This window comes from Ostrinia nubilalis, chromosome 25 (genome assembly GCF_963855985.1).
Source record: "Ostrinia nubilalis chromosome 25, ilOstNubi1.1, whole genome shotgun sequence".
NCBI classification, from domain to species: Eukaryota; Metazoa; Arthropoda; class Insecta; order Lepidoptera; family Crambidae; genus Ostrinia; species Ostrinia nubilalis.
The window spans coordinates 6,009,719-6,023,010 of record NC_087112.1 but is presented as its reverse complement, the minus strand read 5'-3'; the positions used below and the strand labels follow the sequence as shown (position 1 = coordinate 6,023,010).

The 13,292-nt window shown below is 36.1% G+C and overlaps 1 protein-coding gene and 1 long non-coding RNA gene across 2 annotated transcripts in view; one reads left to right on the top strand and one right to left on the bottom strand.

Moving 5' to 3' along the window:
- Window positions 1-13,292, top strand: part of LOC135084178 (dual specificity tyrosine-phosphorylation-regulated kinase 2) — a 208,166-nt gene that overhangs the window by 62,536 nt on the left and 132,338 nt on the right. The window lies entirely within an intron of this gene.
- LOC135084187 (uncharacterized) overlaps window positions 6,256-13,292 on the bottom strand; it is a 151,826-nt gene continuing 144,789 nt past the window's right edge. The window contains exon 7 of the long non-coding RNA XR_010259780.1: window positions 6,256-6,272. This is a non-coding gene — a long non-coding RNA (uncharacterized LOC135084187). The remainder of the gene's footprint in view (window positions 6,273-13,292) is intronic.

The following is a 13,292-nucleotide window of genomic DNA, read 5'->3' as shown; positions in this document are numbered from 1 at the left end:
ACTCCATACAAAAAACACCGGTTAACGTTAAATTAGGTAGTGCAACTCAGCCTTAAAACAAAATCAGTCCATTCACCATTGCAATCCTTTTTACCCGACTGCGCCAGAAGGAGGGTTATTATTATGCACCTTTAGTTTAATTATGTCTTTGGTCGTAACATGTTAACCATTATATTAACATATAACACTCTCGTAGACACAAAAATCTACTATAAAATCCAAGCAGTGAAGTTCGAGTTAGGTATTCGCTTCGCCTAGCTTTCACTGGACTACCAGCCCTTCTGTTAAACGAAGCGTAACATGTAATGACGTCTTTGTCGCACATTAAGTGTGCTCTCCACTCGTCGCATGCGCACTTGCAGTTCATAAATTACTTATAAAGTCATGTTGTACTTCACATTATGGGCAGGGTAGGGATTGTAACAGGTTTTGGCGATAAAGTATGTTTGGTTGTATTGAGTTTTTTACTGGAACTGGATCTTTAACCTTAATTGCTTCGATGATAGTAGGCGATGATGAGCTCTGAAATGAACGGTTACTTATTATATAGTACTTAGCTATTTATTTGGGATCTCTCTTAGAGACACCCAATATTTGATACACTGAACTAAAGTCATCTTTAAAAGTGACATTGAAATTTTTAGACATTTATTTCTTAAGACTTAAGTTATCTAAATAGGAAATATCCTATTTCTTCCTCGTCACTTCGTTTTTATGTAACTTTGAAATATTTTGGTAATAAGTTTAGAAATGGATGACGTCTAAATATCCGATATCAAACAACTTGAAAACGAAATTCTATTAAAAAATCACATTTTTTAAGGAGAATGTAATTTCTCCTTAAAAATTATTTTATGGCATTACTTGGATACTATGAAGTATCTACGTTACTTTCTTATGACTAAGTATCCCCTGGAGCTGAATTAATACCTATTTTACTTAATTATCTACTTGTAAAATTTTCCAAAAGACTTGCAAAATCTCTTGAACAGTCTGATCTCCATTTCCGAGATAATCTGAAAAGCCGTCTCAAGATGCTCGGCGGCAATTAGGAAGGCTTGTTCGAGCTAAAACCTTGCACCGTATGCAGTCGTAATAAGCACGATTTTTCAATAAAAATGTGCAGTCTGATATTCAGTTAAGTGTACAGTCAGCGTCGAATATTTCGTGACACCCGAAGTAGCCAAAATCGCAACGTCTTTGTTACAATTGAAATAAGATGTTGTCAACTTTTTGCCCACTTTGGGTATCACGAACTATTTGACGCTGACTGTACCTTTGATTGTATGTACTCGCGGCGGATGAAGACAGAATTCTATGTTAATTGACGACACCTGCCGTCGTTTTAATTAAAAACAAAATTGAGCTTGTTACAGTAGTCCTGATTCTCAGAATTTGTAAAATAAATATTTGTCTTGTTATGTATAAATACATATTTAAATACTTAATTTCTAAAGAATAACAACACTATTTTACTTTCCGAAGGTACATATCGTACATCACAATTACTAATTGTAGAGCTGATGATGTCTCTATTCCAAGTGTAATATTTTGATTTCTCTACATGGATAAGAAGGGAAGCAGTCTCTCTTTATTACTTAACTTGGAAATATAAAGTTATTGTCTGTATCTCATCATAAACTTCCTTTGAGTTTTCATGATGCTGTGTAAGTTGCAGCTTGTCAGTTTTTAAGTCGAAAATAAAGCGGTATTAAATCCGGCCTAGCCTTGCGCTCAGGAAGCCTTAATTGCAGTAATTAAACCAGTTCGAACGGCTTAAGGGCAGGCTGCTGGGGAAATAAGTACTGCTTATGAAGTATAAGATATACAAGGAATAATTAAATAGGGAATCAGATAGGAGCGTGAGTAACGCCTTGGGAAAATAGAGCGACAATCTATACTAATATTATAAATGCGAAAGTAACTCTGTCTGGCTGTCTGTCTTGCTTTCACGCCTAAATCACTGAACCGATTTTGATGAAATTTGGCATACAGATAGTTTGAGTCCCGAGAAAGGACATAGGATAGTTTTTATCCCGGTTTTTGAAACAGGGACGCCCGCGATAAAGTTTTTCTGTGACAGACAAAATTCCACGCGGGCGAAGCCGCGGCTGGAAAGCTAGTATACCATTAGTTAGTGCTTCTAATAGTACATAGGCTTTAATTTATCGAAATACACGCTGAAGACATAAATAAAGACTAGTTCTTTACACGTATTTGACTAAATAGTATGGTAAATAATCATCATCATAATTTCAGCCACAGGACGTCCACTGCTGAACATAGATCTCCCCCAATTATTTCCACATCGCCTTGCATCCAGCGTCTTCCTGTCCTGCTACCTTTATAATCATTGTAATTAATATTATATTGGAACTATATTAAGCTGCCTAAAACTGAAATCTTCAAGCTTACGACTTCATACCGTATCTAATGCTATAACAATATTCTTTCCATCTACAGCACTTGTCAGTTTAAGAGGATTGTAATCAAGTAAAAAAACATGGCCTCTCCTTAACTGGACTGAATTGAGTTTTTGTGATTTTTCTTGAGCTTCGTCCTTATTTGTAAAGGTCAACGGACAAAGGGTCTCTATACGAGGTTGCTAGAACTATTGTATTCTTAGGAAGTCGCTTAGGAATGGTGAATTGACTACTCTTTTGTGCCCGACGTGACATGTTTGAAGGCTTTTAGGTGCCGAGTTTGGTATTATCAGTGTGGGTAACATCAATACATACTATTCTCTCTGCTAATAATTATAACCTTATAGGCTACAGTACTTGCTTGTTTATTAAGAACGTTTGTAAAATGGTTTCTCTATTTGCAAAAGTGACTAAGGCTGAGTTGCACCACCTAATTTTAACCGTAACAATAACAGGTGCTTTTTGTATGGAGTTTGACAGATTTTTGACGTCTGTCAAAGTTAAGTAAGATGAATTGATAGATAGCAACCAAGTTTTTGTTTCGAAGTGTCTTTTTAATCAATCTAACACATAAACTTCTTGTTAAATCGATACACACCCTTATTATCTACAATATCTACGGGTATTCGATAAAATATAGCCATTTTTCATAGCAAGAAACGAGTCGTTCAGCAAAAGGTGCTATTTATTACCTACATACAGTTCGGCACACGTTCTGTATCTATTTCACCATAATAATGTCGTTTGTCTGTGTCGAACTCTATTACCTTCCTGAAACCGAAATACCTATTTTTCACCAAAAGCATAAAATAAATTTTCATATCTGAAAAATGAGAGTGAATGGATCACCATACAAACTTCAAAATAAATGTTCATTTAATATCCGATGGTAAATAAAACAGTGTTGTAGTTATAACAGTTTAATAACAGATTTTATGAATGGATTTGCTTGTGCTAATTAGCAAGGCTATTAAAATAAATTAGACCTAGCAAAATGCAAATAGATTCCATTTAACTTATGGTGGATTCGACCAAACAAGAATAAAAATTAATCTCAGAATAAACTTGTCATTTGACATAATTATTTCCCATATCCCATAATACTGAAACTGTCAATTTGCCAGTCATACCAGGAGGGTATTCTCGGATAAAAGTTTGGTCGAATCGGGCCTTAAAGGCAAATAGATTTAGTAAGACATAATTAACTAAAAAAATATTTTTGTCAATTATTTCTTTAAAAAAATTGTTAACATTTACAATTACAAATTATATTTAAGTGATTTTACTTTATCAGTACTACGCGAACCCTGGTTAACTGGCAGAGCTGAAACATAAAAGAGTTGTGCAAATAATCTAGCGCACGCCCACTTTCTATGTGCGCGGGCGCAGCGCGGATGATCGTTGCGCAAGCCGGATGCTGCATGGCTAAGTCTTTTTATATTCGGGACAAGATAGGGAACGCCAGTAATAAAATAAAAGAAACTTGGAATGTTATCAACCGAGAGACTGGTAAACTAAAACCAAGAGATAATGACTTTTCTCTCAAAGTTCACGATAATTTGATATCTGCAGATAAAGATGTAGCAGAAGCTTTTAACAAATTTTTTGTTAATATAGCTTCAGCAACAACTGCCAACTTAAAGTCATCTCCCTCCGAGGCTGAAGAAATATTGAAAACCCACGTGACACCCTGTGACTCGCACTTCTCTTTTAAACATATTACTCCATTAGATATCACTAAAACTTTTAATCTTTTAAATGTAAAGAGTACAACTGATATCTGGGGCATCTCTGTCAAGATAGTCAAACACATTATTGATATAATTTCCCCACAGTTAGCGATAATATACAATAATTGCATAGATAAGGGAATCTTCCCCGACCTCATGAAACACAGTAGACTAATGCCATTATTTAAGTCTGGTAGCAAAACCGACCCTGGCAATTATAGACCCATTTCTATCTTGCCCGCTTTGAGCAAGATTTTTGAAAAAATCATACAGGAGCAACTTATGATTCACTTTGGCTCTAATAAACTATTTCATAGTGAACAATATGGTTTTACCAAGGGTCGTTCCACCACCGATGCCGGGGTTGCACTACTTAAGCATATCTTCGAGGCTTGGGAGAATTCTCAAAATGCACTAGGGGTCTTCTGTGATCTCTCAAAAGCTTTTGACTGCGTAGAACATCAAACGCTAATTCGCAAACTGCACTATTATGGGGTAAAGGACTCGGCTTTGGATTTAATACAATCCTATTTAAACTTTAGAGTTCAAAAAGTCGACATAAATGGTGTTTTGTCTTCTGGGTCACCTGTGACAATGGGAGTTCCGCAGGGGTCCATTCTGGGTCCATTCTTGTTTCTTATATACATTAATGATCTACCATATTTTGTTAAAGACTCTTGCGAAATCGTGTTATTTGCTGATGACACATCTTTGATTTTTAATATTGATAGAAGTAAAAATAACTTTGACGATGTAAATAATGCACTAACAAGAGTTTTAAGTTGGTTCACTACAAATAATCTACAACTGAATGCAAAGAAAACAAAATGTATAAAATTCTCTTTGCCTAACGTAAAAACAGTTAGTACCCAAATAGAACTTAATAATAATGCAATCGATCTGGTAGAATCTACTGTATTTCTGGGAATTACCCTGGATTCAAAACTCCAGTGGGGCCCCCATATAGAAACTCTGGCGGGAAAGCTCAGCTCAGCGGCTTTTGCAATAAAAAGAATACGGTCATTAACCGATGTTTCAACAGCTCGCTTAGTCTACTTTAGCTACTTTCATAGCCTAATGTCATATGGAATCATGCTATGGGGCAAAGCTGCAGATTTTGAAACAATATTTATTTTGCAAAAACGTGCCATAAGATACTTGTATAAAATGAAAGCAAGAGCGTCCCTTAGAGAATTGTTTAAAGAAATTGGCATTCTCACGGCCGCTTCACAATACATCTTAAACTGTATTCTATTTATTCAACAAAATATTAATGAATTCAAAAAGAAAAGTGATATTCACCAAATCAATACTAGAAATAAAAATAAATTGGCTATACCCGCTTTTAGACTTAATAAAGTGTTTGCCACCTTTATGGGACAAGGTATCCATTTTTATAACAAAGTCCCTGATAAATATAAAGAGCTACCGTACAATAAATTTAAAGGTATAGTTAAAGATCACATGCTTAAAAAAGCCTATTATACAACTCGAGATTTTCTTAATGATAAGTCATCCTGGGAGTAGGATTATGGTCCTCTCATGCTCGCACTAAAAAGAATTAAAATAGTGCTATGAAAAGTAATGTATAAACTAATCTAATTTTCTAAAATGTTATAGTGTCATGCTTCTCAATCTGGACTGTTACTTAGCTTTATCATTGTTTTTTTTTTTTTCTAAGAGATAACTTGGTATTGTCATTCTCACTAAAATGTCTCTGGGGTGGTGGCGTAGTGAGGCGGGTCGTTACATTCCCTCTAATATGGTCGAGTGAAGCGATGGCTGGTTCACTCGTCATGTCTGTGAACAGGCGCTGCTTTCGGGGACTGGTCAATCCAAGTTATTCCAATTTATGTATGCGAGTCATTTCTACTAGTATTTAAGTATGTAATCTGTAAGTCTAGATATTAGCACGTCACTACCTTGTTTAATATACCACGCAATTTTGTATACCCATTATACACTATACAAGAATGCATGGTAAATTCAGTGAACTGCTCCTGAATCGAATGTACCTACTACTGCTATTTCTATTTATTTATATTAACCGGCAGACAGTGGTGACTGAGTTTGTTGCGGCGCTTCTTCTCAGCACTTGCCAAATGTTGGTCTCGAAGCGCTGGTAGGGTAAAAAGATTATGAGACATGTAGAGGCTCCTTAAGAGCAAAATGACGATTTGTAAGAACTATTTATTAGTCTAAACAAATAAAGAAATTTTGACTTTGACTTTGACTTTGCATCTGGGATTTACTATAGTTGATTATGATTTTATTTTAAACTTGCCCGTATGTGAATTATTACCCGTGATTATAGGTAAATATTTAAGGATGTTACTGTACTGATACACATTGATTTTTGTGGCTTATACGATTATTAGAAATAGTATAAGTCCTTGGTTTTATTACATTTCTAGAAAACAAAAAGTGTTTTCTCTCTTCCCTGTCCTTGTGTGACTTGTTCTTTGTTTGCATCTGGCAAATTATTATAACCACTATAAAACAGTGACTTCGGTTAGATTAAAAGCAACAGTTTAGCAATAGTAATTCATATCAGATAAGTTAAATTAAATCAAATTATTAAATTGTATCAAATTAGTCAAATTCATTCATAAATAAATATGCCTTTAGATACTACTTTAGTCATATTTAATAGTGCAAAATGGAATTATAGGATTAGTGTCCACTAAACTAGAATAAATACAATAATTTCATACCTCGAAATCGATTTTCGAAATCCGGTCGCTAATAAATCCAAACCCATTGCACAAATCGGACTAGATCACGTGGGTTTTAACACGGTCTAGAATCTAGATCTTATAGAAATCTAGCCTTATCACCGTAACTCTTGATAAGTAAATCGGACAGTACATTCCATGTAGGCGTAGACAGTCATGCACGTATCCTAATCTAGATTTTTTGCAGATAAAAACGTTATTCTTTGAAATGACTTGTCCTAGAATTTGATGTTCAGGCTGCTTATTCACCAACTGACCTAGCTATAGAAAAATGACACCGATCACTGCATTTTTCAAGCCTCACTTTGCTAAGTGGAAAAATCTGGTGAGTTTCTTCCGCCACTTCTTCTCAGTACCGGCCCATAAGTTGTCCCGAAATGGTGGTAGAGCAAGCTATATTTGGGACGCCCACGTTACTATGTATGCCCTGAAAAGCGAGGAATCTGAGCAGGAAGAGTGCTACCTACGATCTGATATAGTCAGCTTACTACCTAACCTACCTACAATGGGCTATGTACAGACGACGGCACGTCAAACTAAACACTGTGGGCTCTTATCTACTTGTAATAGGGATGATTTTGCAACAAAAATGTATATGTTGATGTGCTGCCGTCTGTACACAGCTGTCTGAGCTCAACTAAATACCGCTTCAAAGCCACATCCTGGTTTAGCATTTGAGGAAAATATTCCAAAGTTTCACCTCTTTCCACGGCATATTTTCTCTTCTTTGCCAGAAAAATTCATATCGTTTTCAACAGTCTGCAATCTGAAGAGGCAATGCAATTTTATCCACGTTTCGAGAAAGCCGAGCACAATAAAATCCCTTAGTCTGAGTTGCACCATCTAACTTCAACCGTTACTATAACGTTAACCGGTGTTTTTTGTATGGACTTTGACAGATATTTGACGTTTGTTAAAGTCAAAGTAGATGGTGCAACCCAGCCTTATTGTTAAGGTCTGACCTGAAACGCGGAATGAAGTGGCCGCCGACCTGAGACCTCTATTATTTGCACCTTCTGTTAACCACAGGCACTTGGTACTTTCCTCGATTGTGTGTTGACCTATTGTATTGTAGTACTAGAGGTTCGAACAACTTTAATTTCAGACTAAGAAACTGGGCAATGTAGATTTCACCAGGCTCTCAGATATTTACATTGTTGCTTTCAAGTTTAACCAGTATTCGCATAGATGCAATTTCTTGGTAGGGTAAAAATGGTGGGACATACAGGCTTTAATTTAACCTAATATTGAGCAGTTCTTAATTTGAATTCCTTTAAATTAATTAATTAAGAATTCGACCAACTTGTAAGTTTTAGTTTTCGTCTAAAATAGTTTATTTTTACAAGCCCTTCAATAGTATGTAATTTTACTAGTATATTGAGGTTCTTATTTTCTAAGCCCTACGCTTACTTATCAAGTATAGTTGCGTAACTTGAACGTGACCTTGTTACGATCCTGAGTCAGCAGTACACCGAGTACACGTGTACACTGAACGTATTGATGTGGAAATTAATTTAAAAAACTGAGTTTCTCTAACAAAACACACAATAGCCGTAATAGAGGCCGTTGACCCTCAAATTTCAATTACTACATCTGAAGCGTTGCCTAATTTGCGTTTTAATAGTGTACTTAAACATCATGAAATATTAATTTGTTCTGGAAGGAACTTCTAATCTTATTCTCAAAAAAATATGCGTTTTTCCGTTTGTGACTAATGAATAATGATCATTGTGATTTATAAAGTAAACCACGATGTAACCACCTACATATCTATGTATTGTCCTTTATCTGAGTATACATATTCGTTACAGACTATTTTAAGACCACAACCAGTCATAATGTTGACGATAAGACGCTCCACATTTAACACAGCAGTATTAGATACAAGAAAAACAAATAACTTTAAGCCAACTTTCTGAGGAATCCTTAACTAGTTGGATTTGTCCTGGCTACACTTGAATTAGTGGTAACGAGATGTCCCAAAGCTAATCCTGACCCCTAACTTATCTCGGAATATCTTCCAGAAAATCGGAAATTTACAGCTATTTAACTCTAGATTCTTTTTTTTGCCCCTTTAACTTGTTCGCCTAATAAGTTATTCTAATTCTAACCCTTCAAATTTCGCCACTTCCTTGCTCAGTTGAACTTCTGTAATATTTCAACAGTCGGCACGGATCGATGGGTTAGTCTGGCGGAATTTACATTTTTCCGTTGCCCATACATATTCATGGGTCTACGTTGCCGAGTGATTTTTATTTGGAACTGTTTCGCCGTCTGTTTTGATGCCGTTTAGCCAATCTAGTTTTGGATTCGTTTTGTTGATCTTTTTTACATATCAGACGATAGCACTCACTGCCTTACTCTATTTATTATGTAATGAAAAACGTGGACTCCTTGATCTTTCCATCTTTGTCGATTGTGCTGACAAAACTGATTGACAGAAATCTACCAGAAATGCTTCAATCGGACCGAGGGTTTAACGTGCCGTCCAAAGCACCGATTTATACGTTTCTTCTCGGTCAATGAGGTGAGACTATTTTTTACCAGTTATGTGTCCCAGATTATTTTTAATTATTACAACAGGGAAGCTCTTGGCTTGCATGTCAACTGATGGAATGGTTTGACAATCGGATCAAGAGTTTCATTTAATAAATGTGTCGTTGGGTATTTATTACTTAGTTTCTTCTATATCATCCATTATTTCCTTCTTGAGCTTTAAATTTCATTTTCTTTAATTATGTCATTCGAATGATTCCTCAGTGCAAACATTAAAACAATAACAAACAACTTATCACACACAGACGCTGTGCCCTCGATCGCCACAATGAGCGTACATATAATATTTGATAAGATACAAAAACTACGTCACATGCTATCTTCATAATCCTTGCGCCTAGTTCCTTCTGATAACAATTAGTTCACACATCTTTAGTTGTTAATGTGTTAATCACGATTCTAATTAAATTAGCACGTCCAGGTAGTAACGATGTGAGAATGTTTGGTGGAAAAACGTGGAATGTATTAATGAGAAGATGGTCTATGACTTTAATGACCCAAGCAAGACAAACTAAAGATTTACGCTAAGTCTAGTGACCCTATTGTACAGACGACAGCAGATCAGGCTATTAATTTTTGTTGCAATTTAGCCTCTATAACAACTACAAAAGATGTCAGTGTTGCTCTATATCTTTAATTGTAAAAGGCTGGACAATACCGGACAAAGCTACTTGCTCGTTTTGGAAATGATTGGTGTGAATATCCCAAGATTCATGCAGTGGCGTGTGAATTAATTAACACTATTGATTTCCCATTTATTCTAGGCTGCTATTAATCGCGGTTAAATATGGAACGAACTATTAAGCGCCAAATGTGGGGCAGTTATCGCGGACTAAAATAACTCGCGATAGGTGACGTTGGTTTATTTCTGACCTAAAACATCTGTGGAATTCCAGGTTAGAGGTTCCTTTTTAAGTGAACTAATCCCTGATCAATCTTCGATTCTATGTAATTACATATTTCGTTGTGGATTTCATGGGGCATTCATGTTATCTTGTCTTTTACTGATAGTTTTGATAGAGATCTTCAATTGAGATATTCTGTTATCTCCTTTTTGCGTTAACAAATTACAAAATTACCAAAAGCTGTCGATTTTTAAAGGGAAAAGACATTCAACGATAATGATTTCATATTGATATGAATCTAGCACAATCTTTTGTTCAGGGCTACATAATATAATTGTTGTGATTGCTTTTAAATAAACGTCAGTGACTTCTGATAAAAATGCTCATGCTCACACTGCCATTTATGGCGCATCATCTCCCGTTATCAGAACACGTGCGCGAATCGTCATCGAATATTCCGAAACTCTCGATAAGTTTCCTGAAACCGATTAAGGATGTGCAGATTCTGATTGGTAGCGTCAGAACGTGATTTCTGACACGAAGTAGGAACTGCACTTGTCCTAATGATTCAGTTATGAGTAACATCCTTGACGGTAGGGTAAGTGATTCTTCCGGTAGAGATTGCACAATCGGATGCCCATAAATGGACCGGCATTGATGCTTCTTACCTTGGATCTTTCTTTGTGTCGAACGAAATTGACTAACACTCCTTGTTTTGAAAAATACTCATATTCACCTTCAAATGTATGACTTTGTTATGACTGGTTTACTTATCTTTGTTATGGAACTCGACTAGGATTTAAAAAGTAGCATGACGTGTCATAGTCATCTACTATGCCTTTTATTAACTATCACAAAAACTAGGTTATTATTCTAATACTTCTTAGTCTAAGAAGAATTTGTACTCATGCTATGGCGACAAGATGGCGGATAAACAAACATATTAATTTCCATAATGTCACGTCAATATGGTTTACTATTAAAACTAACAACTGAAGTGGAAACTAACGTCGAACTTAATAAGCCATGGATTTCTGACTTGGCTTAATACAATTTTACGTGCTCTCCGAATCACGCAATATTATTTAAAAAAATATCGGGTTCATTAAAGTTTACAATGTCCCTAACAACATGACAGATTAACGAAATCTTATTTCAATTTACATTTATGTCCTTCCTCAGGGATAGAACCCTAGAAGACCCCCGGATCGAAAGAGTCCAACTCTTCAATCAATAGACCACTAAAAAGTATCTTTTTTATGCAGAACAAGGCAGGTATTTGACCGCTATCGCACCTGATGTTAAGTGAGATGCAGGATGGTACATATCTGCCCTGTAAGTGCCTATTCACTCTCGCCTTGAAAATCTACATATCGCAGATCTGTATTCTTTTCTTCCAAACTTCCACGAGATTCGTTTACATTCTTGTTTTTCTCAGTAACAGATTATGGACACCGAGGCGAATTCAAATGGGCTGACTTTGACTTTTAAGTAGTGTCTAGATTTACTCGAGCAAACAAGCTCGTAAAGTTTCCCTCAAAATGTGGATATCCTTGAGTGTTGTGGGAAGATTCACATGATAAGGTCTAGAGAAGAACTTTATTTATTTACAGTTACAGTTTGAATTGAGCAGGTTATTTGTCAATTAACATTGTGTCAAAGTTTAGACATCTCATTTGACCAAGTAACTACACTTCAATTGTAGAATCCAGGAATATTCTCCTTGGACATTCTAGCGAATCCTGCAATGTTTTCAGGAGTATTCTTTTTTATGGGATAGAAGGCAAACTAGATAGATCATCTATGTTAAGTGACTACTGCCATCCATAGTCAACCACAGTCCCAGAGGTTGCCGGCCAGTTCGCTCTCTTCTTGAAAGATTTTAGGTTCGTATTCAAAAAAATATTATTAAATGCATTCAATAACCGATGTAAACTTGCCAAATTATAGCACCGGTCTCCCTCGAAGGTTGCCTGCCCTTCTTAAAAGTTCCAGAACAGGTTTGTTCTGTTGTTGAAAAACCCAGTGACATTGTGAGTTGGTCGGCGCAGTGCCAGACTTTAGGTATGCGCGGCATTTCCTATGTGTAGCAGTGCAATTAACAAGCTTTTAGTGTTTGGTTACTGTTGCCTGTGGTTTTAATTTCGAGCACGTTTAATTAATTAATTGGAAGAGCAAATTGCAATAGTAAAAAGGGGAAAAAATGGCAGTCATATAAAATTACACTCATTTCAAAAAACATGACACATTTATCGGCTGCCTTACCTTGTGATTTGTCTATCGTAAGTATAATAATGCTAGAGTAGTTTTGGGTTCGAATTCCAGCACAAATGTTAGTGTCATGATTTTACCACATTCATCACGCTTAGAAAGGTTGACTGAATCTTGTATTGGTCCCTAATCCCTTTCGCTATTTGTAAGTACTGGTCTCGTCAAAGAAAAAAGTGCATTCCCATTTTTTTCATATCTTACTCGTGCATCTGATATCGAAAAGTTTGTTTATAATCACTCAACTGCCGTTAATCCCTTTAAGTATGAAAACATTGCGTTCCAAGCGGGATAAGTCTCGACATTTCAAGCATCGCGTGCCTGCCAACTTTATTCTATAAATCGCTAAAGTGCTAACGATCCGACGGACGCTTCCCATCGATGTATGGCAGCAAAAGTTCAACGTCCAGCATTTAACATTAAGCATTGATGGATACCAATTTGAGACGTTTAAAACTGTCAATCAAGAATGATCAAGACAGTAGAAATACCTCTCCATCTTCTAATAAGAGGTTTGTAGTCTTACAAGGTCTTAATATTTTTATTTACCAACTAGCGGCCGCCCGCGACTTCGTACGCGTGGATCCCGTTTTACCCTCTTCATCTATCTTACGCGGTTAAGATTTTTCATACAAATGTTTTTCCCGCTAACTCCCGTTCCCGTGGGAATTTTGCAATATCCTGTTGTAACTAAGCTTTAAGTTTACTAAGGTAATAGCATGCCAAATTTCAAGC